This window comes from Acomys russatus, chromosome 9, assembly GCF_903995435.1.
Source record: "Acomys russatus chromosome 9, mAcoRus1.1, whole genome shotgun sequence".
Taxonomy (NCBI): Eukaryota; Metazoa; Chordata; class Mammalia; order Rodentia; family Muridae; genus Acomys; species Acomys russatus.
In genome coordinates, this window is record NC_067145.1 from 37,317,296 (window position 1) to 37,344,274 (window position 26,979).

The 26,979-nt window shown below is 46.2% G+C and overlaps 1 protein-coding gene across 2 annotated transcripts in view; it reads left to right on the forward strand.

Annotated features, from left to right (window-relative positions):
- The first annotated feature begins 5,250 nt into the window (after positions 1-5,250).
- Mpp7 (MAGUK p55 scaffold protein 7) overlaps positions 5,251-26,979 on the forward strand; it is a 203,597-nt gene continuing 181,868 nt past the window's right edge. For both annotated transcript variants that reach the window (XM_051151157.1, XM_051151158.1), the window contains exon 1: positions 5,251-5,413. The gene's annotated coding sequence lies outside the window, so the exon portion shown is untranslated. The remainder of the gene's footprint in view (positions 5,414-26,979) is intronic.

The following is a 26,979-nucleotide window of genomic DNA, read 5'->3' on the forward strand; positions in this document are numbered from 1 at the left end:
GGCGTGTGCCACCACGCCCGGCTTTATTTTTTTATTTTATCAGACTAGAAATTCTTGGCCATTTGACAGGACTCATATGCCACTTTCTGTGCTGAAGCCTCCAGGTGAGTGTGCATAAGGGTATCCCTAGAACAGAAGTGGTCCACTTCAAATACTCCAGCTATCTAGCTGTCTTTCCTAACCCAACCTCCGGGTGTTACTTGGGAGCTCACACACAAATGTCCTAACTGAAGGATCACATTGCAAAATATCCACGGGAGCCAAATAGAAGAAGAGGAAGAGTTGCCAAATAGAAAAGACCATCATGAACTCCAGCGGCTGCCAAAAGTTTAGACTGATGCCTCTTAATCCCGTACTATAAACAGCTTAAGTCTCTCCATTTTATTTGTTGGTTCTGTCTCCTCTTGTTTAGACCAAGATAGCCTTAAATTTGCCATCCTCCTGCCTCTGTCTCCAGAGTGCTGGTGTTAAAGCCATGTGCTATATCGTGCCGGCTTTCAAGAACTAATTCTACAGGGTAATTCCCAACAGCCAGATTCTCCTAGGTCAAACTAGTCCAACGAGCTCTGGTTTATGAAAGTGTAACAAGGAAGAGTGTGATAAGGGGTGCCCAGGGGGGCGCACCAAGCAGAGAGGGAACGTCATGTGTTTAGGCAAAGGGTAGAACACAGACAGAATTTGAGAAGAGGGGCTGGCAGTATCGCTTAGTCATAACAAGTTGTCTTCTGACCTCCGCTTACACACACACACACACACACACACACACACACACACACACACACACTAAGTAAAGTCTAATAAAAAAAATGAGGGAGAAAGTCTTGTGATAGATTCAAAGCAGAACATGGTACATAGCTGTTTCTTCTGAATTTAAAAGTTCCCTCTTAGGAGTGGGGCATAAGACTCAGGAAGCAGAAGAAATTTGCAAGGCCCAGGAAGCTCAGAAAGTTCTAAGACTCACAAGCCAGTCCTACTACACTTATAAAGCATTAAGCATAAGCTGGAGGAGATTCTCTTAGGTGTAGCTACTCCCAACTGGAGAGGAACTCTAGGGGTACAGCTTGTGAGTGGGGGTGGGTTTTATGGGGCTACAGCTGCCTTTGAGTCACTTGTCTCCAATGAACAGCAGGCTAGACTTGGTAAAACAATTTCTTCTGCTTTCTTCTGACTCCAGTCAGTGCCCTAACTGGAGTGCCTCAGGCATTAAATGCAAGCTATGAGCAACAGCCTACTAATATGCAGTAATATTTTTCCTAAAGGAAACAGCTATTTCCTTGGTAACTGTAAAGTTAAGACCAATGTGGCTGAGCATTGTGGCACACTTTTATCATCCCAGCATTTTAGAGGCTGAGGCAGGAGGATTGTTTAAGCCAAGTTCTAGACCAGCAAGGGCTATGTATATATAACCTGTCTCAATACACAACTCCCACCTCAAGAACAAACAAACGAACAAACAAACACCAAGTCAAAACAAAGAGCCAGGTGTGGTAGTGTATAAATATGTATAATCCCAGCACTCAGGGAGCAGAGGCAGGCAGATCACTGTGAATTCGAGGCCAGCCTGGCCCACAAAGTAAGTTCCAGGCAGCCAAGGCTACACAGAGAAATCCTGTCCTGAAAAACAAACAAACAAACAAAGTCCTGAGTAGAACATAGGTCTACCTGTTCTCACGCTGGAGGTCAGAGAGATCAAGAGACTGACAGGCAAGAGTGTGTGTTCTGTTGTTCTCTTTCTTAAATAGCACTATATTTGAGTGTGACTTATGGGAACTTTTTTTTTTTTTACAATCCTATGGTGTTGGTATTAATGGGCTGAAACGGCTTTTTAGAAACTCATATTAGGAGCTGGAGAGATGGCTCAGTGGTTAAGAGCACTGACTGCTCTTCCAGAGGTCCTGAGTTCAACTTCCAGCAACCACACGGTGGCTCACGACCATCTATAATGAGATCTAAGGCACACTGTATACATAATAAATAAATCTTAAAAAAAAAATCTCCTCTGCTTTGGAGAGATTTGTTAAAAAAAAAAAAAGAAATTCATATTAACATAACAAGATGGACCTAATTTTGACTGAAGTGGCAAGAGACAACAGGTATGAAATTCTGAAGCTGCCTGAGCGAGTAACAAACCTTGAAAGGAGCTTTAGTCACTTGGTAACTGTCTTAGTTAACGAGCTATTGCTTTGAAGAGACACCACTAGCAGCTCTTATAAAGGGAAACATCTCATTGGGGCTGGCTTACAGTTCAGAGGTCTAGTTCATTATCATCACGGTGGGAAGCTTGGCAGTGTGCAGTCAGACACGGTGCTGGGGAAGGAGCTGAGAGTTCTACCTCTGGATTGGCAGGCAGCAGGAAGAGAGAGCATGCCACTAGGCCTGGCTTGGGCTTTTGAAACCTCAACGCTCCCATTTCCACCCAGTGACACACTTCCTCCAACAAGGTCACACCTACTCCGACGAGGCTGGACCTCCATTAATGCCACTTCCTATGAGGGCCACCTTCATTCAGACTACCACTGTGACTCTTAAAAAAAAAAATCCTTCACTCAAAATAAGATCCTGGGAGGTAAAGGGACAGCGAAGAAAAAATTCAATGAAGGAATAGAATTTACTCTGAAGAAGCAATGCTGTGAGTCTTGTAACTTCTATACTGTTGTCCCTAATTTCGCTGGAGGAGGGGACACTGGTAGGGCAGCAAGGGCAGCTCACTGTGGGTTTAGAGTGTACGAACTTGACCTGACCCATCTAAAGTTGAGAAGTTCAGGCACTGGTTTAGAGTGGAGGAGAAAGAATAGAGAAATCCATCTGTAGAAGGCAGAGGTGCTCTTCTGTAACTGGGAGGAAGGCATGCATGGGTTGTTTTTTGGGAACCACAAGAAAACAATCCACAGCACACACACTGCAGGAAACAAAGAGAGAGATGACAACTTGGAGACAGTGCCAGACCCTGAGAGGCGCAGTCACTTGCACAAGTTCAGGTCTCCAGAAATGACTGAAAATACTGGCGAGAGGGAAACACAAACTTCAGTCATCATTGGTCAAGTCATTGGCCAACTCAGAGAACAAACCCTCCTGGCAACTGCAGACCCTGTTAGTAGATCTTACCAGCGTGTGTGTGTGTGTGTGTGTGTGTGTGTGTGTGTGTGTGTGTGTGATTATCAGTGAGGATCCTGGGGATGCAGAGTCAGATTTCCTTCTCCATAAGGAAGGACAGAGGCTGCCTAGCTGGAAGGGTTTTGTTTGTTTTGTTTTGCAATACAAAACCAAACCAGGGACCCCACACAGCTGGAGGGGGGCACACTCTCAGGGAACTATGCTAAAGTGACTGAAATTCTTTTTATTACTTCAGGGCCGTCAAAGAAGTTATGAAACTGTCTGGTGCTGTTTCAGATCTCTTCCCCCAGGGTTTCTGCAGAAGGGACGACAGCAGCCTTCATCTGCCATCCCATGCCATCCCATGGCATCAGGATTCGGTGATGCCACGATGGTCTCACTGGAAACCTGGCAGGGAGAATCATTGGCGTCTGGAAGCCAAGTGAAGCAGAAATTTGCCGAGAAGTGTCACCTTCGATTTTGATGTTTGGATCCCCACATTAGTGTAAACAAACAAAAATGCCTGTTTTGTTCACTACTAAATAGTTCATGGAGTTGTTGGAAGTGACTGTTTTCCTGTGGCCTATTTAGAATTTGTGAGATTGGTATGGCAGAGTGGACTTTGCTTCACACCTTTACTGGCCAAGGTTTCAGTCATGCGGCCTGGTTGGAAATGTGCTAACATTCCCAAGCTGGGCATGGTGGCACTCTGGAGGCAGAGGCAGGCAGATTGCTGTTGAGTTTGAGGCCAGACTGGTCTACAAAAATGAGTCTAGGACAGCCAAGGCTACACAGAAAAACCCTGTCTTGAAACAAACAAAGAAACAAAGAAAATGTGCTAGAATTCCCATTAATTGGATTAAGCATAGGCCATTGGTCCTAACTTCTCTGCCTCCTTTGACAGTTAATATTCTGATTGATCACATCATGAAACTATGAAACTCACGTTTTCTTAATTTCTTCACCAGCTGAGCTTTCCACTTAGCACCTGGATTTCTTTCCATGTCATTTTTCTTCCCTTTTGGGCCAAAGATTTATTTATTTAGTACAAAATACTTTGTATCAGGGAGTCCTGCTGTAATACGTCTGCTTATATATTATTTTATGTCTTGCAGAATATTCCGGAAGGAAGTTGGGTAAGGTGGCGCACACCTGTGATCTCAGGACTCAGGGAGGCAGAGGCAGGCGGATCAATGTGAGTTGAAGGCCAGCCTGGTCTACAAAGCAAGTACAGGAAAGCCAGGGCTACAGAGAGAAACCCTGTCTCACGGGCACTCCCTTTCCCCCAGCTCCCTGCCACTCCGCCTCCCCTCCCCAATACAGAAGAACAGACTCACTCAGTCGTCATGTGCCCTGCTTCAAGAGACTGAAGGGTGCAATTATTGTATTTTCCTCTATCTTAGAACTAGTCCCTTGCATATCTTCAAGGCTCCCCACTTATCTTTCTTTCTTTCTTTCGTTTTTTCGAGACAAGGTGCACCACCACGCCCGGCCCAATTTTTCTCTTTCTTTTCTCTGTCCTTCCCTCTCTTCCCCTCCCCTTCTTCCCCCTCCCTCCCCCCTTCTCTGCTTGTTTTATTAAAAATTATGGAAATAATGCTTTCTCTGACAGGCAGTAAGGACTTTACTTCCAGTCTCACCAAACATAGCATGACCTTTTCCTGACATCTTTCTGAATTTTATGTAAAAATTTAAAATATATCCCAGCGACCTCACTAAATTAATATGAAGTTGGGATGTTATTCAACAAAAACGTCTTACAAAAGACACAAGATAGTAGGGGCTCGAGGGGAGCTCATATCCTGCGTAGGGAATCCAGCATCCGGAGTTTTCTTCAGAGGTTGCTAGCTCCCTTACAGCACCTCATCCGGCAGCCACCTGAGTCTGAGCAGCCAAGGGCAAACACAGCAGCAGGTCGGGGCGGGACGGAGAGGAGGTGCTACTGTGCCACTACCAATCAGAGTTCTGCTATGTTTGCTCTTGCTAACCAATGAGGGAGCTTTGCGACGACCTTTCCTTAGGCAATCCATCTGCAGACGCCTTGACTGACACTCCTCCGTTGCTCTTGGCCCATAGGCCCATAGGCCCCGCCCTGCCCAAGCCCCGCCCGACGAGACCCCGCCCCTAGCCCCGCCTCCACGAGACCCCGCCCCTTCGAGCCTCAGCCTCGGGGCGGGGCCAAGGCGGGAGGTGCGGCGGGTGCTGTGGGCTGGTTCGTCTTGTTCTGCGGCGGATCGGATCTACCTCGGGATTGTTCTTAGCCCTTAGCTGTGATCCGGGCTGCGGGGCTGAGCATCGGGGGACCGCGGCTGCCAAGCAGGTAGGGGGCCCGGGGACTGCGGCGCCCTCACGGTCCCAGCTCCAGCGGCCGCGCTCCCTGGAGCCCCCGCCGGCCTCCGGGCGCCTCGCGGTCGCACCTTGCGCAGAGGCGGGCGGTGGGGGGGGGGGGTGCTGCGGGCGCAGACGGACCCTGGGACCCTGGGGCGCTCCGGGACGCGGCTGCTAAGCCAAGGCGGGAAGACCTGCGGGAGAAGGGGGCTACGAGGGGCAAGGACCTGCGAAGTAGTGAAAATCCTCTTTTATCCACTTCAGCCAGAAGACGTCTTTACTTGAGTCGTGTTTAATTCAGGTTTATTAGGCTTTAGGGAGTGTGGAGTTCACGGGGCTCACCGCGATGTTATTTGCTCTGTTACTTAAAGTAGCCTTTTGTCGGGAGTTTGTTTGAGGACATTTACCTAAGTGACAAGTGGACCGAGCACAGTGCCTGGTGACTCACCTTTGTCTGCCTGAAGTGGGTAGGGAAAGCTGAAAGGAGTGGGGGGAGGAATGTTCAGACGGTGCCCGTGCAGGTTTGAGAGCACTGTGGGGGTGGACCTGCCGCTGTCATGCCACGAGTTGGGGAGTAGAATTGTGGTTCTCGCCCCCCCCCCCCCCCCCGCCTTCCTCCCTCCCTCTCTTTTCCTCTCCTTTTCACTCCCTTTCCCCTTTTCTTTTTTAATTCTCCTTCTCCAACCAACAGCATTAGAGCAGAAAAGCCTTTTAAAAAGCAGTCTATGGACTTCAGGCTTCAGGGCTGCACCTGCTGCTCCTATAGTAAAACTCGAATACTTGGCAGATAAATCTTAGGCAATTCATTACGTGATTGGACGTTCCCACCTGGAATGGCTGCTAACTTTTCTTTAATCTGCCCAGTATGCCATATGTCCACCGGTTGAAATGATGCTGGCCATTGAGGCAGGCTTAGCGTCTGCGGCGCAGTGATGTGTTTGAAGGGCGAATCTCCTTGCCCAGGTGCACACAGGTTCCACTTAGATGTGTTAATAAAGCTCACAAAATTTTTGCTAGTTACTCTTCCCGGGGAAGACTCTGCAGAGCGTGCACAGCTTATAGTCACGACATCTTTCAGCTGAAGGAAACTATAGCAGGGATACTACCTGCCATTTTATCTGAGATCTGGTATGGCTAGAATTATCAAGCATAGTACAGGATCAGAGGTTATTAAAAAAAAATACCGTCTCATAGTTTTTCTGAGCTGCTACCATGATCGTTTGAAAGTTCCCAGAAAGGTAATTTTCCACACAGGCAAAATAAAACAAGTGAAACGGACAGTGTTTCACTTCATGAGACTCTACTGAAATGTTCTAGGGGAGGGGGCCCTTACAAACTCTAGAGCTTTCGCTTGCACCCCTAGCCCAGCCGCCTCTTCAGGAGTGCTGTGAGTTGAGGTAATGCGGATGCGTTTGATGTGTATCAGCCATAAGATGACTTTGGAGAAGTCTTTTCATTTATGGAAGGTTGAAAATGTAGCACTTTTTTTATTTTTTTTTAAATTCGAGTGACTCAAGAGAAAGAGTTTAGGGGATCAGTGTGGGGTGATGCCATGGGTTGCGGAGCTCTAGCAGGTTGTTAACTTTTGTTGAAGGAATTAGGAGCATTGAAATGCCTCATGACATTCTTATTATGAAGTAATCCTTTCTGTGCTTTATGTAATGCATTGCGGTTTGCTTCAGGTACACTGCATTTTGATGTAATTTATTTGTGAAACATACAAGATAACCTTACATAAGGATTGTTACTTAAGCCCTGCGTCCATCCTTCCATCCATCAGTCAGTCTGTCTGTCCCTTCCATTCCTAACTTTCTACCCCATCCCCTTTAGAGACAGACTGGCCTTGTACGTGAAGTGATCCTCCTGTCTCCTGAACACTGGGATTACAGACTTGTAACACCAGGGTCAGACGGTTTCTTCATGCTTTAGTGTTTTTTACTTAACTTTAATTTTCTTGTCATCTGAAAATTTGAAGCAAAAATTTCCGTAACAAAATTTATATCTGTTAATCTTTTCTTTCTTTCTTTTTCTTCTCTTTTGGTTTTTGTAGACAGGGTTTCTCTGTGTAGCCTTGGCTGTCCTGGACTCACTTTGTAGACCAGGCTGGCCTCAGAGATCTGTCTGCCTCTGCCTCCCTGAGTGCTGGGATTACAGGCCGGGCTCTGTCACTCTTAAAGCCCCAAGCCCTTCCTGTGTCCAGTTTTCTGAAGATGAGAAATGGAGAGAGACTTGCCTGTTCCTACTGAATCTCCTCTCTATCCTGTGGGCTTACATCTTTTTTGCATTTTCTCCCAAAATTAAGATATTACATAAAAAAATGATATTACATAATTTCACTAGATGGTGTACCTGGTGCTGCTATCAACAACTTCATTATTTTAGTTTTATCATTATTTTTACTCTTACTATTATTCCTCCCCCCCCACCCCCCATGGCAGTGAATGGCTTCAGAGAGTTTTATTAACTAAGATTATTTGGAAGGACAGGGTGGTTTAATTTAAAGTGATAAAATTTTGAGTGCTTTCATAAATAATGTCAGTTTTGAGCTTCCTGGCCCTCTGCATGGTCAGTAATCCGGACCAGAGTGAAGATTTATTGGTCTGTGCTTGTGTAAACTCGAGCTTTTAGAAAAATGGCTGTGTTTTTCTTACAATTTATATGAACCAGGATTAAGATACTTGAGGGTATCTTGGACTTTTCCTTATTGTTTTTTAAAAACTCTGGTAAAGCGCATGTTTTAAAATTATGTGGCACTCACTGTGAATGGAGGCCTAGGTAGGTTTTCCCCAGGTTTTTTTTTTTTTTTAAAGATTTATTTATTTATTATTATGTATACAGTGTTCTGCCTGCATGCACACCTGCAGACCAGAAGAGGGAATCACATCACATTACAGATGGCTGTGAACCACCATGTAGTTGCTGGGAATTGAACTCAGGACCTTTGTTGAGAGCAGGTGGTGCCCTTAACCACTGAGCCATCTCGCCAGCCTGGTTTTCCCCAGGTTTGTGAAAGGGTTTTTTCTTTTTGTCTTGAGCATTCACTTAATACATTTTTTTGTGCTTTGCTTCATAAGGAGAGACGACAGGAGTCCTCCTGGCTCTGGTAGCTGGACTTGCTGTGATTGGGTGGCTTTTACCAGCTGTTGCACAGCTGTCCTTGATAAGCAAGGTTCTTACTTTACATAAGTAGGTGGGTGGCAATGATCTTGGAGAGTGAACCTGTTGTGGGGTGGCTCACACCTCCAATCCCACTCCAGAGGCTGAGACAGAGGATTGCTGGGAGTTTGAGGCCAGCTTGGTGGTGGTGGGGGGGGGGGAGTAGTAGAGGCAGAGGGAGAAAGGAAGAAAGGGAGGGAGGGGAAATTCTTAGGACAAGGGAAAGGGATGGTGACATATCCCTCCTCAGTGTCAGGAAACCAGACAGCACCACGCCCACTCCCCAACCTGAGCAGATGTTTTGTTTGGGGAGATACTTTGAAGAAAACACTATCTTTTTAAACTGCAGGAGTTGGAAAGCCGTCCGTTGAGGGGTGAGCCTGAGTTTATTTCACTCCTTTGCCCTTCAGCTTCTAGGGATCCCCTCTGCTGCTTGCTTGTGGCCTTTGGTGCGGAGTTGGGAACAGGGAGGTGAACAGGCTCCAGCCCTTCTAGGAAGGTGGCTTAACGGCACTGCCAGCCCTTAGCATGTGTGGCCACTGTGACAGAGCTGCCTTGGGGTCAGCTTCCTGGCTGCTCTTCACCGTCAAGCTGCTTGGTCAGTGTGCATTGTACTCAGGTTTAAAGCTCTCCTGTGGGCCAGACTTGGGCTAGGTGTGGTCTAATCTTCCAGTCCAGTTATGCCTTCAATTTGTTTTTCCCTCGTAGGGTCTCCTTATGTAGGCTAGCCTGGTCTCCACAATAAACACCCCTCCTCCTCCTCCTCCTCCTTCGCCTCTTCCTCCTTCTTCTTCTTCTTCTTCTTCCTCTTCCTCCTCCTCCTCCTTCTTCTGACAAGGGTTCTCTGTATAACAACCTTGCCTGTCCTAGACTCACTCCGTAGACCAGGCTGGCCTCAAACTCATAGAGATCCACCTGCTTCCGTCTCGGTGTGCTAGGATTAAAGGTGTGCTCCACCATGCCTGGCTTCCTAGCTTTAAATTCTGAAGTAAGTGGAATCTTGAACACTCTCAAATTACTGAGCTGGGTGTGTGAGTGGAGAGCTTTAAGTAGTATGCATTTGGGTTACTGTAGGAGCTAGACTGTATAACTCTCATAGCCTTCCTTTTTAAGCCCCTGGTCAATAATACGTGAACCACACAGAATGCACATTTGGTCACCCAGATTGAAAACTTAGGCTGGGAACAGGGCTGGGCTCTGAGAAGAGCAGACCCAGTAGGGACCTGTGAAGAGCCACATTGTTGATTAGTTTGTGACTTAAAATCTCCTGGGAAGCATTTCCGGTGTACTCACGTCGAGGAGCTCGAATCCTGAGAATCAGATGTGTTGCGTTTGAGGGTTGTGACTTCTTTCTTGGCAAATGGGAGGGAATGTGTTGAAATGGTATAAAAGTTTGTGTGGTGGCGCTGCCTTTAGTCCCAGCAGAGGCAGAGGCAGAGGCAGGCAGATCTCTATGAGTTCCAGGCCAGCCTGCTCTACAAAATGAGTCCAGGACAGTCAAAGCTACACAGAGAAACCCTGTCTGGAAAAAAACCTAAACAAAACAAACAAAACAAAAATTTGGGCTTGAGTTCAGGCTTGTGGCGCTATGGTCTGGATTTTTCATGCCTTCCCTGACCACATTACTCAATTTCTTCTGCAAATGTCTTCTGATTTAACTTCTGACTAGTCAGTGTAGACTTCTAGCGTGTTTTAAATTTAGCTCTGTTCCTACGAGGGCCCATCCACGGTATCTGGTCTCTTTTTCTGGGGATTCCCTTACCTCCGCTTGGTGCCAAGTCCTCCATAGGTACCCAAATCTAAGGCTGGGCGCTCAGGTTCCAGGCACAAAATGGCCTGTATTTGCATATAGCCCTCATGCATTCCCTGTGCGCTCTGAGCCATGTCTAGATTTCGAGGGCCACCCGGTGCATTCCTAATACAGTGTAAACGGCGTTTACCTAGGTAGCTGTTGGACTTTGTTCTTTAGGGAATGATAGCAAGTAAGAAAGCCTGTCCATGTCCGCTCTACCCATAGCTTTTCTGACCCACAGTTGGTTGAAGCCTTAGCTGGGGAAACATACAGGTGCAGAGGGGTAACTGTACTCAGCTGATTTTTTTTCAGAGCTAAGTTGTCCATGTGGGTTCCAGGGATCAAACGCAGTCCATCAGGCTTGGTGGCAAATGCCCTTACCCGCTGAGCCACCTCACTGGCCTTGTGATTTGTCTGTGTGTGTCCGTGTGTCCATGTCCGTGTGTGTGTGTGTGTGTGTGTGTGTGTGTGTGTGTGTGTGTGTGTGAGATAGTCAAAATACAGATTAGCCCTTTTCAGGTTTGGGAGAGAAGTTGGTTAGAATTTGGGGCCTGTGGGTAGCAAGGAAATAAATTGACATTATTTTGAAATATTTATAGTCATTTAAACTAAAACAAGACCTGAATATAGATTCAGGGTTATTTCACCTTAATGCAAAGTAGGTTGGTGATTCTCAAGCTGTGGTGCACCTTGACATCATCTGTGGGCCTCGTGAAAATGTGGCCTGCTAGCCTGTCCGAGAGTTTCTGATTTGATTGATGTGGGCTTCTTGAAGCTCTGGTAGGTTCCAAGGTAATGTGGTGCCGCTGACACTGAAAACCATTGAATGGACCTCAGGGACTGTACAAACATCACTGTTGATACGGCCTTCGGAGTTTGAAAGACGGTTTGGCCGTGCCGCTTCCTAGGACAGTGCTTCAGGCCAATCACACACACCCTTTGGTAATTTCATACATGAGCACAATGCAATTGGACTGTCTATATGCCTACTTTCCCCTTCTAACAGCACTTGGGCCCTGAATTCATCTCTTTTTCCCTCAGAGTCCACTTGGCGTTGCCTATGTGCGCATTGATCATATATGGCAGCATACAAGGGACCATACCCCTGAGGAGGGCAGAATCTCCCCCAGGCTCTCCTCAGCCTTTACCTGTGAAAGCTCCTCAGCTTGGGGCGGGTCCTCTAGAGACTCCCTCCTCTGTTCATGTTGGAGGGCTGACCGGCGGCTTGATCCTTCCCGTGCCGGCTTTTGACTGCAGTGCGCCTGCCACGACCTCTGTTTCTCATCTCCAAAGTGTGAATGCGAGTATTATAATGTTGGTATTAAATGAACTTTCAAGCTCCTAGACATGCAGTCAGGGATGGCTTTTAATCACAGAACTCAGGGTATGAAGCAGTGAGAGTCCCAAGCCTTGTAAGTTGCAGGAAGATTTTTAAAGAAGGGGAATTTTATATTTACCCTCATTTCTGTGCACCACACTGGGAAATAAGATGTGGATTCAATTACTGTTTGTGGACCACAGGAGCAATTTTTAGAGATGTAAAATGCTCATATTAAGGATATCTCCCTTCAGGGTTGAATTCATCTATTACTTTTTTTTTTTTTTTTTTTTTTGGTTGTTGTTGTTTTTGTGTGTTTTTTTGTTTTTTTCTTCTTTCTTTTTTGGGTTTTTTTCTCTGGGTAGTCTGGCTGTCCTGGACTTGCCTTGTAAACCAGGCTGGTTGCTTTATGTTTTGTGTATATATGTGTGAGTATTCATAATATACGTGGTATGTTGGTGTGGAGCAGAGCACATGTGACATGGGCAGCAGGCAGAGGCTCCAGCTTGCTCACACACTTCCTATGTATGTTGAGGATATAGCCCTCTGCGCACAGCACTGTCTGTGCAGTGTGTGCTCATGAACACTGTGTGTTCATTTGTGTGTGTGTATGTGTATGTGTGTGTGTGTGTGTGTGTGTGTGTGTGTGTGTGTGCAACCTTGGATGTGGTTCCTCAGGACACCCGCCTTGCATTTTGAGTGGTCTCTCACTGACTGGAGCTTACCAAGTAGGTGGCCAGCCAGCCTGGGATCCACCTGTCTGTGCCTCCCCTGTTCTGGGATTACAAGTGTTGACCACGTCCCCTGGATGGGGAGGCCTGGCGGCACTCAGAGGAAGGATAGCAAGTTACCAAGAAGAGACTTGATATTCTAAGAGCATATATAGGGAGAGGAGGTCTCCCTCAATCATAGACATAGGGGAGGGGAGAAGGGGGGAAGTGGGAGGGAGGGAAGAATGGGAGGAAACAGGGGAAGGGCTAACAATCGAGATGTAATATGAATAAAATAATAAAATGGGAAAAAAAAAGTGTTGGCCAACACGACGGGCGCTTTTCCCATGAGTACTGGCATTGAACTCAGGGCCTCCTGCTTGCATAGCAAGCACTTTCCTGACTGTAGCACTCTTAGTGTTTCTGAGGCTGGCCTGGAACGCTCCACCTCCATTTCAGTTTCCCGTATGCTGGGATTATAGGCGTGTGCCACCAAGCTGGTTTTTAAGTTTGTTCATCAGTGAAATTATAGGCAGTTCCTGGCAGTCTCCTCTTGGACACTGCCTACCTGTAGTAATTAGGGACAGCACTCCCTGACTTTGAATGCAGTTTCTAGGGCCACAGGTGGCATATATGCTTTATTAATTTCTTTCTGTAGATCTGAGCACCCCCATCTCTTCAGTGGTCTTCTGCCAAGTAGAATCCCCTTTTTTTACAACTGTTACATTCCTTGTTTTTATTTCCTTTGTGGCAGTTACCTTGCTGTCACCTTTGCCTAGTTGTCATTGTTTCCTACATCAGATTGTAAACACTGATCAAGGATGTTGCCTTTGATGTCGGGACCCACAGTAGCTGGTATGGGGGAGTTAGTGGCTGTTGGTTAGATGAAGGGATGTGTGCTTGGGTGTCCCTCTCTGGCTCCCTGTCCCTTCTCTGAGTCACTGCACTTGGTTGTGGCCCATGGTACACTGTCATCACTGTACAGGGGGCCATTTGCTTGCTGTTCTGTTTCCCTTCCTTGCTTATTCCTGTCCCCGTGTCTCTGTCCCCACTGACCCTGTGTGGTGTGGATGCCTTGTTTGGAAGCACTGCTGGCTTACGACCTGGCGTGGCTGTTCTGGCCCGCGCTCTCACCAGCCGCTATTTCCCACATTCTTGCTGGGGCTACACAGTTTGTGACTTCATCATTTTTTCCAATCCAGTGTGACAGGTGGAGCCATCCAGACGCAGGGGGACAGGCTCGCGTTCTCTCTTACTTGGATTTCTCTGGTTGCTAACATACACAGGCATATATTCTATCATACACTTCTTAACTATCTGGGGTTCCCCTTTCTCCCCTTTTTATTTGGGCCCTTACTCATCTTTACTAATTTTTCTACCAGAGTTCCCTGTCCCTTCCCTGCCTTTCTGTCCTGAGAAAGATGTCATTTTCTCCTTGGATTTTTAGATGTTTCCATTATGTTTTTCTCTAGAGCTTGCTCCCTAACATGGAAAAAAAAATCCTGTTTTACAAGAAAAGTTTTTCTTCAAAATACTATTCTGTCCCAGCACTTGGGAGGCAGAGGCATGCACATCGTTGTGAGTTCAAGGCCAGCCTGGTCTACAAAGCAAGTCTAGGATAGTCAAGGCTACACAAAGAAACCCTGTCTCAAAAACAACAACAAACAAACAACCTCCCCCCAAAAACCGTATTCTGAACAGAATTGCTCTCCATCCATTTTCCTCTCTTTCCATCTTGTTTAGAATATACTTTAACTTAAAAAGAAAAGGCATGCTTCTACATTTTAAAAGAAGTGACAAGGTTAAATTTTCTCAGTCCCATTTATAAAATAGCCTAGGGGGCGGTGATGCTAATTCTGTCCTCCAGCGAGAGATCTTTCTCCTACTCACCTGTCTTTAGGTTCTCTGTGTTGTTTTGATCAACTTGTTCCTGTTCCACACTTTGGCTTTCAGTGTTGTTACTGCAGTTTGTAGATGGCCGGAGGGATGGATGAATGGATGGCTGGACGGACGGATGGATGGTTGATGATAATGGGAGGCGGATGGACGGACGGATGGATGGCTGGACGGACGGATGGACGGTTGATGATAATGGGAGGCGGACGGACGGACGGACGGATGGATGGATGGATAGATGGACGGATGGTTGATGATAACAGGAGGCAGACGTCTAGAAAGACAAGTGTCTCTTGTGTTGGTTTTCACTGGGAAAGTGCCCATCACCTTCGTTAGGTGCCTGGTAGTGCTGAGCTAAAATTTCCAGTCAAGTTAGGTTGACTTGTTACTATTTCTTTAGTAGTTTCCCAAACACCATGCACTTTGGGAATATTTTGCGAGTGGAAAGAATTTTCAGTTGAAGTTATCTGCTCACTTATTTTTGTGAAGGTTCGTCCCAGTCCATGGCTGCTGCTTGCTTTGTCATTCTGTCTGCAGGAGCCGCATTCCTGGACTTTGTGGGCCTTCTGCCTTTCACTGTTGCTACACTGTTCACTCTTGGCTGCCTACTTTTTTCTTTTAGTTAACTATTTTTTATTTTAATTTTATGTGTATGGGTGTTTTACCTGTATGCATGTAACTACCTGGTGTCCATAGAGGCCAGAAAAGGGCATTGGATCCCCTGGAACAGGAGATAAAGGCAGTTTGTAAGCCACTGTGTGGTTGCTGGAATCGAACCCAGGTCCTCTGGAAGAATGGTCAGTCAGTGCTCTTAACCATTGAGCGATCTCTCTAGCCCAAGCCTGGTTTTATTTTGTTCGTTTGTTTTTGTGTGTATGTATTTACATGAAAGGTGTGTAGAGTTGCTAGTGTGCGTTATGAACTGTACATATCTATAGATACAATACATTAGGACATTTTAATACCTAAAAGAATAAGAACTGACCTAAATGTGTAGCAGTGGGTATTTATTATTTTCTGTGGGGATTGTTACTGCACAGCGGGTAACAGATAATAAAATCATGTACCTGGGATAATTCTGCCTTAGTATTAGAGTAAGTTTGTGTTCATATAAAATCCTCGGTGTCTATAAATAGCTTTTAATAAATGATTGCTATTAATATCCATAATCAAAACAGCTGAAAAGTAAGTTTAGTACACATTAAGATTATAAATGAAGCTGAGTGCTATGGTGCACACCAGTAGTCCCATCACTCTGGGAGGTAGAGGCAGGTGGATCTTTGTGAGTTTGAGGCCAGTCTGGCTGGTCTACAAAGCAAAATCCAGGACAGCCAAGGCTATGTAGAAAAACCCTGTCTTGAAAAACCAACGCGCGCGCGCACACACACACACACACACACACACACACACACACACACACTGTATTTTCCAGCGTATAAGATAAATGATATAGTATCAGCATTATTAATAGAGTTTGGAATATACTTGCCATATAAGACTACCCTTCTTCCAACTCACACCTTGTGTAGCAGACTTGGGCATGTGTCTATTTCAGGGCCCCGACTTTGGCACAGATTTTTTGGGTTTAAAAAGTTGTCTTATATGCTGGAAAATAGATACACATGTGCGCGTGCGCACACCCCCCTCCCCCGAGAGTTACTTTGTAATGATTGTCTGTTTTCCTAAATTTTCATAACATAATATTTTTTTATATAACATAATATTTTTAAAGAAAGAAAACAGTTTTAAAAACAACTGCATAATAACTGGGAATGGGAAAGCAGTGTGGTATCCTGGTTAGATTTTAAAATTTTTATCTTTTTAAAAAAATATTTATTTATTTATTGTGTATACAGTGTTTTGTTTGCGTGAATGCCTGCACGCTAGAAGAGGGGACCAGATCTCATTATAGAAGGTTGTGAGCCACCATGAGGTTGCTGAGAATTGAACTCAGGGCCTCTGGAGGAGCAGCCAGTGCTCTTAACCTCTGAGCCATCTCTCTCTCTCTCTCTCTAATTATTTGTCAACTTGACAAACCTGGGGTCAGCTGGGAGGTTGAGAAAATGTCTCTCTCAGATTGGCCTGTAACTAAGTCCATTGGGGGCATTTTCCTGATTATATGACTGATGTAAGGGTGCACAGCCCACTGTAGACTACAATTGTAAGCTGAAAAAAGTCCTTTTCTCCCCAGGTTGCTTTTGGTTGTGGTGTTTATCACAGCAGTAAGCCCATACCTAGGACAGGTAGTGAAAACAGATTGTGACCCGAAGATGAGTATGTGTGCATGGATGCTCACCGTACACTCTGTCCCCTCCACTGTAGTATGTGCTTTGACCTTTCCTGAAAGAGGACCTGAGCCAAGATGTACTAAGTCCTGCCAAAACCCTGCTGGCTGCAGGCTCCTAGCTTGCCAGCCATGGCTAGATACAGGATATTTTCAGGATGCTCTGTTGGGTGGTAGGTATACTCCCAGTCCGTTATTAGTCACGACTTTTAGTGTTTTGTTCAGAGGACAAAGCAGAGAATAAGGTCATGTCTGAAAGCTAATTTGAAGAAGCACAGCCTTGACCTCGGCTCTATCTTTTTGGAGCCAACGTCCTCCAGCTTCTGCCATCAGAATCACTTCACTCACAGTTATACAGTTGTCTGTCTGTCTGTCTGTCAATTTTTGGAACAGAGGTTTTGTGAGATTGAACCCAGGGCTTCATGCATGCTAAACACATGCTTCTCCAATGAGCTATACCTCCAGCTTTTTTAAATTAAGGCAACTTTGATTTGCTGGATGTCCTGAAACATTTGTAACAGTCTGTTGCAGGATATTTGATCCTGTTGTGAACCCCGAGATTGCGAACTGTAAAACCCTGTTTCTTGTTTGGCTGTGTAAAGCCCTAGTACACACCTTTAATCCAAGAGCTTTCTGGACACGGGATTTAATAAAGCTAACCGTAGGTCAAGAGGCAGAGCAAGAACCAGCTGACAGGGATTAAAGAGTAGGAGGGACTTTGAGTTGAAGGGTATTTAAGACAGGTGGATAAGAAGGGACTTAAGCAGGGTGAGGTGGCACACACCTTTAATACCAGCACTTGGGAGGCAGAGGTAGGTGGTTCTCTGTGAGTTCGAGGCCAGCCTGGTCTACAAAATGAGTCCAGAACAGCCAAGGCTACACAGAGAAACCCTGTTTCAGAAACAAAACAAAACAAAACAAAACAAAAAAACAAAAACAGAACAAACAAACAAACAAAATCAGAGGCTTTTGAGCTTTGAGCTAACAAGCTCAAACTGGGCTTTTAGTTTTTTTGCTTTTTTTCCTCCTGGGCTTACAGCTGAGCTAGCAAGCTTTTGGCATTGGGGTTTGGGCTTTTTGGTTTTTCCTCTGGCACATGAGTTAAGTAGGAAGGTCAGCTGGGTACTTTTTCTGCCTCTCTGAGCTAGTAGGTTTTCACCCCAGCAGCTGGCTCCCGAGTCTTCACTGGTAAAATTAAGTGATTGGGATTTTCATTCTTTTAAAATGACAAGGGTCCATAGAGTTCCCGGCCCCTTTGAGTACAGAGGGGTGATAGATAGCATCTTCTGTCAGGCCACTTTGGGAACAGTTCCTCTTCCTCATCTGTCCCACCCTTTCTACCAGCTGCTAAAGCCTGCTTACTGGAATCAGAGATGTGTTCCTTTTCACTCACCTCTGCTGTATTTCTGCAAGTGAAATTGTTATATATATATATATTTAGGGTGTATGTTTATAGTGTACATGCATGTTACGTGTGTGTGGAAGCCCAAGGTGACTTTGGGTCCAGTGAGGCAGGATCATCTCTCAGGGATAAGGCTAGTCTAGCTTGTCAGCTCTGGGTACCCCTTGCCTGTTACCTCCTCTACACTGAGATTACAAGTGGGTCGACACACGAACCTGATGGTGGAAACCTGAACTTGGTCCTTATGCCTGCTTGGCAGGTGCTTTACCCACTGAGTCGTTTCGGCAGCTCCTGAAGGGGAGCTTACAATGGCTAGAGAGACAGTGTCTCTGGACCCAGCAGTTCCCGACCCACGTGATGCTCCTTTTGCTGTGGTATCACGGTGAACTCTCTGTGAACACACGCTCTGCTCGCTGTGCTTCCCTGTGTTCACAAAGAGAACACATGAGATGTGGTGTCCCTTTGTTGGAGGCACCGAGGTTCTGTCACAGTGGCACCTTCTATAAGGAAAAAAGCCCAAGAGGCAGAGGCTGGTGGATTACTGTGAGGTCAAGCCCAGCCTGGTCTACAAAGCGAGTCCAGGACAGTCAGAACTAAAAGAGAAACCCTGTCTTGAAAAACCAAAAGACCAACTAAACAAGCAAACAGACAAACCAGAAAAAAGCCCAAGGCCGTGCTTCTGCCTTCGTTGAATGAAGGTTCAAGGTGTTCTATTTTAATTCCTGTGAGTGGAACGCTGATGTTGAGTTGATTCACTTTCTACTTCTTAGCAGAACTCTTACGCTGGGCCTGCGTTCCTGGCTGAGTTAGGGTCTGTTGCTTGTCTGTGATGCTCTGAGCACAGGTGGTAATCATTGCACCCTTCCTCAGGCTCCCCGCAGGCTGACGGTTCAAAATCCCTTCTCTCGTTATCTCTGAGATAGGTAGGAGAGAAAAAGCCGGCTAAATATTTGAAAAAAAAAATTTAAATTAGATTTCAATATAATGAGTTCTTCTGTTAGATTATAGAACACATCTGCTCAGGATGAACAAATTAAAATTGTCTCTACAACACTTAACGTGTAGAAAAATGCCAAGCTAAAAGTGCACTGGATTTTAGGGGTTATTGGAAAGGTTCATTTGAAGGGTGCAGGGGAAGGCCCCTGTGCTCTCTATGTTTGCTGGGATAAGTGACATAGACAGTCAGTGGAGAAAGGCTGCACAAACTTCTTAAAAATGGAAACCATCCGAAATGAATTTCAAAGGAGGGCGGCAGGGGAAGCTGGAGCACCTTTGTCCTAGTGGAGAGGGATGCGGGAGGTGTGCAGAACATTCTGGTTGTTAGGGCCCAGTTTGTGATTCTCTGGGAAGTAGCCTGGATCTGAAGAGCGTGCAGTAGTGGCTTGTGACAAATGTCTTGGTGTGAGGCCATTCTCTAGTGGCAGGACTTTAATGTGTCTTCAGGGAGGAGGTCCCAGGCCGCCGAGTTTCTGTTGGAAGGGAGTGCTTTACCAGCCAGAGACGCTTCTGAGCGCTTGGTGGACCAACCCCTGGACTCCAGAATCCTTCCAGACTTTTCTAAGCTCGGGCTTTATTAGTAGAAACTTTTGTTGTTGTTACAGTCTGAAAGTAGCTTATTTCATTTGGAATAAAAGTAATAGTAGAAACCTTTTAGGGCTGGTAAGGAAACTAGAGTAGAAAAAAATTAAAAGTTTTTTTTTTGTCTGAATTACATATATTATCTTGACATGTGTAATACATTGTATTTCCAGATTTCAAAATGTAAATATCTTTGTCTTTAAGGTACTTGTAGAATAAATAATAAAGTAGGAGAAACACTGACTCTGATTTCATATTTATACATATTTATGTGTATATATATGTGTATATGTGTGTAAATATAAATAAACAAAATTTAAAAACATATTATGCCCAAGGAAGAATCTCATTTTAGGACCCTGGCTGTCCTTGAACTAACTTTTCCCTCCCTCCCTCCCTCCCTCCCTCCCTCCCTATCTCTCTCCCTCCCTCCCTTCCTCCCTGTCTTCCTTCCTTCCTTCCTTCCTTCCTTCCTTTGATTATTGAAGACAGGGTTTCTCTGTGTAGTCTTGGCTGTCCTGGACTCACTTTGTAGACCAGGCTGGTGTCAGACTCACAGAGTTCCACCTGCCTCCGCCTCCCACTTTTACTGCCCTTGCTTGGCTTTGTGAGTTGTGGGGCTCTAGGTGTGCCCACTGGGTGCCCAGCTATCCCCTGATGCCCAGATGACAGGTGTGTTCACTGTGCCTGGTTGTTTAGATAGATGTGACTGACATTCCTGCTTCTCCACTCCTTGGAATGCGGCACCTTTAGGCGGATCAGAAAGTAAGATGTTCAAGGTGCTGTTTGGGTGTGGCAAGTCAGGTGGCTCTCAGGAGCTTCTGCTGGGACCAGGGAGTGAGAAAGGAAGCAAAAGCCGAGGTCTGCAGGCCCACACTTCTGCTTGCCTGATCTCTAGAACAGGTTTTCCCACCTGGGTCAGACCTGTTTTCTTTCCTCCCAGATCCCTCCTCCTAATTTGAGTGACTGCTGAATACACAAGTATTTACTTCCTATCTGAGGGAAGATTACATGAGCGCCTGCCTGCTACACTGGTTTTTCCTCTTCATTTGTCTCCTGGGCGCTTCAGAGCAGCGGCCTCAGCGGAAGTATTTTAAACCATCAGCCCGCGTGGCCTGCCTGCCAACCCTCTTCCAGGGCTATAGAGGGTTTTCATCCAAGTGCCTAGTGATTTCGATCTGACTGCTGGGCACTCCTCCTTTCCAAAAGGGTCCTCAACGGGGTAACCACGTGTTCTATTTTTGCATAGAGATTAAAGTACCTGCTGAGATAGTGAGTGGTGGGCAAAGACTGGTAAGTTTGGACTTGGCAGCAGCTTGGCAGTGCTGTAACAGACTGGGTGACAGAGAGCACCTGCTGCATGTCTGTTCCATGCTGTATGCCAGGAACTCTGCTGAGCAAGTTCTGCCTGGGTATGCAGACCAAGCTGGCCTCGAACTCACAGAAATCCACGTTCCTCTGCCTCCCCGAGGGGCTGGGATTAAAGGCGGCCCCGCTGCATTTATTACTCTTTACCAGCTCTTTAATGTTGTCTTTTTTTTTTTTTTAATTTTTTTTTATTTTTCAAGTGAAGGATTGTATCATGAATTGTATAACTGCTGGTCAGGCCAGGATTCAAACCTAAGTAGGCCACAATCAAGGACAGTGGGCGAGAATGGTACAACTGAAGTCATGTTGGACACCCCCGCCCCACAACACAATTTTTAAACAACTCTGTAATCTTTCCTCCTTTGGATCTGTACCACCTTCTAGACAGGTGCACAGCACACCCACATTGTCCGCTCTCTAAACTTGTTTTCTACCAGTGCACACGGCTTTAATATTAGAGGTTTGCCCCCAGAGAAACTTAAAGGAGGCCCATAAAATTCACTCACTGCAGTCATGAAGTTTTTCTGCAGTGTTTGCTCCCTCTAATGGATGGAAAATTGCTTCTCAGTGTGCGAGAAGATGTGAATTCTGATATAGTCCTACCCCTTTAGTCCCACCGGAAACCGTCAGCGTGAGGCAGAGCCTTGGAGCAGTGCACGTCAAGCGCGGAGTGCACAGTGGGTCAGGTTGGAGGTTGCACAGGTAGATCGATGGTGAGGATGGGTTGACTGAGGAGTCAGAGGGGCGGGGCGGGATGCTTAGCGGAGGCTTGGCCAGTGCCAGTCACAGCTGTGGAGTTGATAGCTGAATGCCATGTCTTTTCAGTTTCCTCTTGGTTTCTGGCACTTAGCAAAACTTTATTTATTTATTCACTTTGCATCCTGATTGCAGTCCCCTCCCCTCCTCCCAGCCCCCACTTGTTTTTTGTTTTTTGTCATTTTGTTTTGTTTTTTCGAGACAAGGCTTCTCTGTGTAGCCTTGGGTGTCCTGGACTCTCTTTGTGGACCAGGCTAGCCTTGAACTCACAGCGATTCACCTGCCTCTGCCTTCGAAATGCTGGGATTAAAGGTATGCGCCACCATGCCCGGCTCCAGCCTCTACTTGTAAGCCCCCGCCTCCTTCTTAGAGAAGGGGAACAGGATCCAAAGGGAGGTATCACAGTCAGAGAGGCCCAGCTCCAGTTGTTGGGGGATCCGCATGAAGACCAAGCTGTGCCTCTGCGACACATATGCAGGGGGCCTGGGACCAGCCCATGCATGCTCTTTGGTTGGTGGTTAAGTCTCTGTGAACCTCCATGGGTTAGTGGACTCTGTAGGTCTCTTTGTGGAGTCCTTGACTCCTCCAGCCCCCTTAGTTGTTCCCCCAGCTCTTCCATAGCACTCCCTGAACTCTGTGTAATGTTTGGCTGTGGGTCTGTGCGTCTGTTTCTATCAGCTGCTGGGTGAAGCCTCTCAGAGGAGTTATGCTATGCTCCTGTGTATAAGCATAGCAGTTTTTGTTAATCCTATGATTCGCCAGAAAAAACAACTCCACCATTTTGGATCAGTTTTAAAGCAAACATTTATTAAATATTGAATACTGACCAAGAGATGGACTCGGGTCAGGACCATTCCCTATAATTTCCTAGCTGGAATGGCCCCAAGTCATATGTTGCAAGGGCTTATAAGGACAAACCCATAGGCCACCATTCTTTCCCACGAGGCTTTGTTTTTTCCCCCTACTAACTACAATTCCCAACATTCCAGGAAGTTACCTGGCACTTGGGCAGGTGGGACTTTCAAGTGAATTTTGGGCATAATATTTTCTCTGAGTTGCTCCTGTTCCTTAATTATGAGACCTGAAGTTTTTTTTTTTAATTAATCTATTTATTATGCATACAGTATTGTGCCTACAGAGTAGAAGAGGGCACCAGATCTCGTTATAGATGCGTGTGAGCCACAATGTGGTTGCTGGGAATTGAACCTCAGACCTTTGGAAGAGCAGTCAGTGCTCTTAAGCTCTGAGTCATCTCTCCAGCCCTCCCCCCCCTTTTTTAAAACACAGCATATTAGTTACTTTCACATCACTATGCTCAAATGCTTGTCACAAAGAGCTTAATATGGGAAGGGCTTAATGGGCTCCTGGCTGCAGAGGGATGATAGTGGGGAAGGCAATGGTGGAACGCTTCAAGGAGAGCATGGCCACCTGCCATGCTAGCATGGCACCAGGGCCGTGTGTGACCTTCCAGGGCCAGCTCCTAGTGACTTACTTCTGCCAGCTGGACCCCACCTCCTAACAGCTCTACAGTATTCAATGTGGTGCCTTAAAATGGGCACCCAGTTCTAAAAACACAAGGTCATGCGGGCATTTTAGATTCACACACTAACATCCATCTGTTAGGGTTGGCTTGCACTGTGCTGAGACAGAAATGTACTCTGGGATGGGAATTTCTTCCACCCATGCTGTATAAATTGGCACGGTGGACTGCTTCATTGCATATGAGTCCATTTGGGACCGGTTTGCCCTTGTTACGTGACCTTCATTTGGTCTGAGTGGCAATGACTTGGGAGGTGGCACCTTCTTCCTCTCTGGGCCTTAGCTTGTCTTTTTTATAATTAAAAATATAAGAAATAAGGCAATAAGACAATAAGGTACCAGGCAACAGATATTAGAATACTTGCGATTTCTTAAATGAGCATGGGGAGAGAAGGAAAAGGCGGAGGGAGACAGAGAGAGGGAGAGAGAGGAAGAGAGGGGGAGAGGGAGAAAGGAAGAGTAAGAGTAGAGAGAGGAAGAGTAAGAGGGAGGGGCAAGGTAGGACTGTCCTTTTATATAGCCCTGGGCAGGGCCACGGCCCCGTGGCAGGTAGACAGTGACATCACAGGTAGGCAGACTGAAACAGAATCCTAAGTGTTTAGCAATCAAATTGCTGAGAAGTTTTACAGCTTTGTCCAGTAATCCAGAGAGTGGCGAGTAATGGTATCTTAGCATTAGCCCTGGTGAAATGAATTCTTTGTCTTGATATCTGAAGCACAGTGGCCCATATTACTGCTTTCTTTTTTACCCTAAAGCATGAGAGTATAGTGCATATGGCCAATAGTGTTCCTCCGTTTCTGTCCTTGGGAGTATAGGGGTCTTAGTAGCTGCTCAGAATGTCTTGCTGGCAGCTAGAAGTGCCAGATACAAAGTAGCAAGCATATGTTCTTGCTCTTGCTAAGCCCTGCTGTCCTGGGTAGGTGTGGCCAAGTCACCTGTTGTCCAGGGGCAGGTGTGGTCAGGTCACCTGTTGTCCTGGGGTAGCTGTGGCCAGGTCACCTGTTGTCCTGGGGTAGGTGTGGTCAGGTCATCTGTTGTCCTGGGGTGGGTGTGTGGTCAGGTCACCTGTTGTCCAGGGGTGGGTGTGGTCAGGTCACCTGTTGTCCTAGGGTAGGTGTGGTCAGGTCACTTGTTGTCCTGGGGTGGGTGTGGTCAGGTCACCTGTTGTTCTGGGGTGGGTGTGGTCAGGTCACCTGTTGTTCTGGGGTGGGTGTGGTCAGGTCACCTGTTGTTCTGGGGTGGGTGTGGTCAGGTCACCTGTTGTTCTGGGGTGGGTGTGGTCAGGTCACCTGTTTGTTGTCCTGGGGTGGGGGATGAGTGTGGCCAGCTCACCTGTTGCCCTGGGATAGGGGTGGCCAGCTCACCTGTTGCCCTGGGGCTCTGTAGCCAGCTCACCTGTGTTATTTAAGAACATTAGAAAAATCACACAGCCAAGGCTACACAGAGAAACCCTGTCTCAAAAAACCAAAAAAAAAAAAAAAAAAAAAAAAAGAAAAAAAAAAGAAAAATGATGCATGCATTCAGAAGGCAGATACAAGAGCACTGTGAGTTTTCAGGCTAGCCTGTGCTACATAGCAAGACTCTGTCTCAATAAAAGAAGAGAGGTAGGGTTGGGGAGAGGAGCAGGGACTACCTCAGTTTTTCCATTCCCTGGCTCATGGTAATAATGGCAGTTCTTTTTGTTTTTGTTTTCGAGACAGGGTTTCTCTGTGTAGCCTTGGCGTCCTAGACTCACTTTGTAGACCAGGCTGGCCTCGAACTCACAGAGATCCATCTGCCTCTGCCTCCTGAGTGCTGGGATTACAGGCATGCGCCACCAAGCCTGACTATAATGATGTCTTGAGTTTTCTTGGGGTGATGATGATGAGGTTTAATAGTAACAGATTGAGAGGAGGAAAGATAAATAGAACCATCTTGGAAGTCAGAGATTTTGCCTTTATTTTATTCCTAGTCTTTTCCTTGTATCCATGCATGAGTGGCTATGAATTAATAATTTTAGAATTAATTGGTTTATGTCTGTGTGTGTGCGTGCGTGTACATGTGCACCTGTACATACAAGTGTGTGCACATGTCACGGCATGTATGTGGAGATCAGAGAACAACTTGTGGGTTCTCTGCTTTCACCATGTGTGTCCCAGGGATCAAACTTGGGTCACAGTGCTGGCTCTGCTCCCTGAGTTGTCTCAGCTCCTGCCAGGACTGTGAACCCTGCAGGAGCATGCTGTACATTTCACAAGTGAGCAAAGACAGAAGGCCTGTGCAGAGGCCTTCACCTAAAGGGAAGGAGCTGTTGCCTTGTACAGCTAGCGTGTTGCTGGCCTTTTAAGGGATTGCAAAGGGAAGCCAGCAGTGCAGGGTGAGGGAAGGGGCAGTGGGAGACATTGGATTTGTCCAAAATCTCTTAGTGCCTCCTTCCTTTTTGAAGCTTCCTCTTGGCCTCCTCAGGGGATGGGGCAAGTATGTTTCCTTTTGTGTATAATGAAAGCCCTGTTGTGGGTTCACTTTGGGAGGAGGTGAAGCCAGGATTCCACTGTGCTAGTAGCAGCGGTCTATTTCGAGAGCTTTGCTACAAGTCCAAAATAGAAACTGGATGCTTGGTGAGGAAGATGTTTCTCTGTCTATCCTAAAGTTACGAGGCAGGATAGTCAGATAGGCTTCTGGGGCGTTTTCATCTTGTGGGGAATTTTGAGTCTTTTACAGATAAAGGATGTCATTCTGCAACATTGAAAGGTGGCAGGAGCACCCTGTTGGCCTCCACTGGAACATTAATGGTTGTTTATGGCTTGGTGTGTTTAGTTCAGATTTTCAATTCATGAAAGAAATGAAATGTATAATTGGAATCTACTCTGTTCCCCTTTCCAGCTGTGTTTCTCTTTCTCCCCAGAAATAATTGTTAATAAGAATTAGTATTTTTACTTTTAAGAAACATTTTGATACTCTCATTTATATGTATATATATATGAGAGATTATATATTATATACAAGTTTATTATACGTTGACATATAATAGCTTTGCATACCTATGGAGTGCAAAGTGATGTCATGATTTTTGAATACAACCTGGAACAAGCAAACCAAGCTGACCAACTAGTTCATCGCGTCAAAAAACGTTTGGCATCAGCCTTCCAGGGGCTTGTATAGCTCTCAGTGATCTGTTGAGTTCAGCGCTGTCCGGGAGTCTAGCTTGTTCCATGGTGGATCTGAGGGTACTGTTTCTTTGGTGAGTTTCTCCTGGGCTTCCTTGGTTTTGCAATGTGTGTACAGGACCTTTTCCTGTGGTCATATCTTCATTTTATCAAGTGATCTGTAGTGACCTTGTCATCCCCACCCCCCACGTTTCTCTTTCGGTGCGGATACAACCCTGTTGTCTTGGATGACAACGCCATGCCTAAGATTATGTTTGGCGGTTCTGATGCAGAGATGTTTGAAGCTGATGTAGAGACTGTGAAACCATCCGTGAGCAAACAATCTAGGGAGCAGACACAAAGCTGTTCTTCCATCGAGGGGCAGTGCGGCATGCATAGAAAGCTGGCTGAGCTGTGCTCCTGCCACAAACACGAACAGACGGGCAAGGCCTCCTGAAGGTTGCCCGGGCTTATCTGAGCTACATCAACCGTAGGGCTCACTCCAAATTCTAGTTGTACCGCCCTGCTTCTCACAAACCACCACCAGCAGCAAACCAATTGTATTCCAGTAACATAGTCTTCTTCCCTGGTGTCCTTTGAGTAGATTCCAGACCTGTGGCTGCGCTTCCTGCAG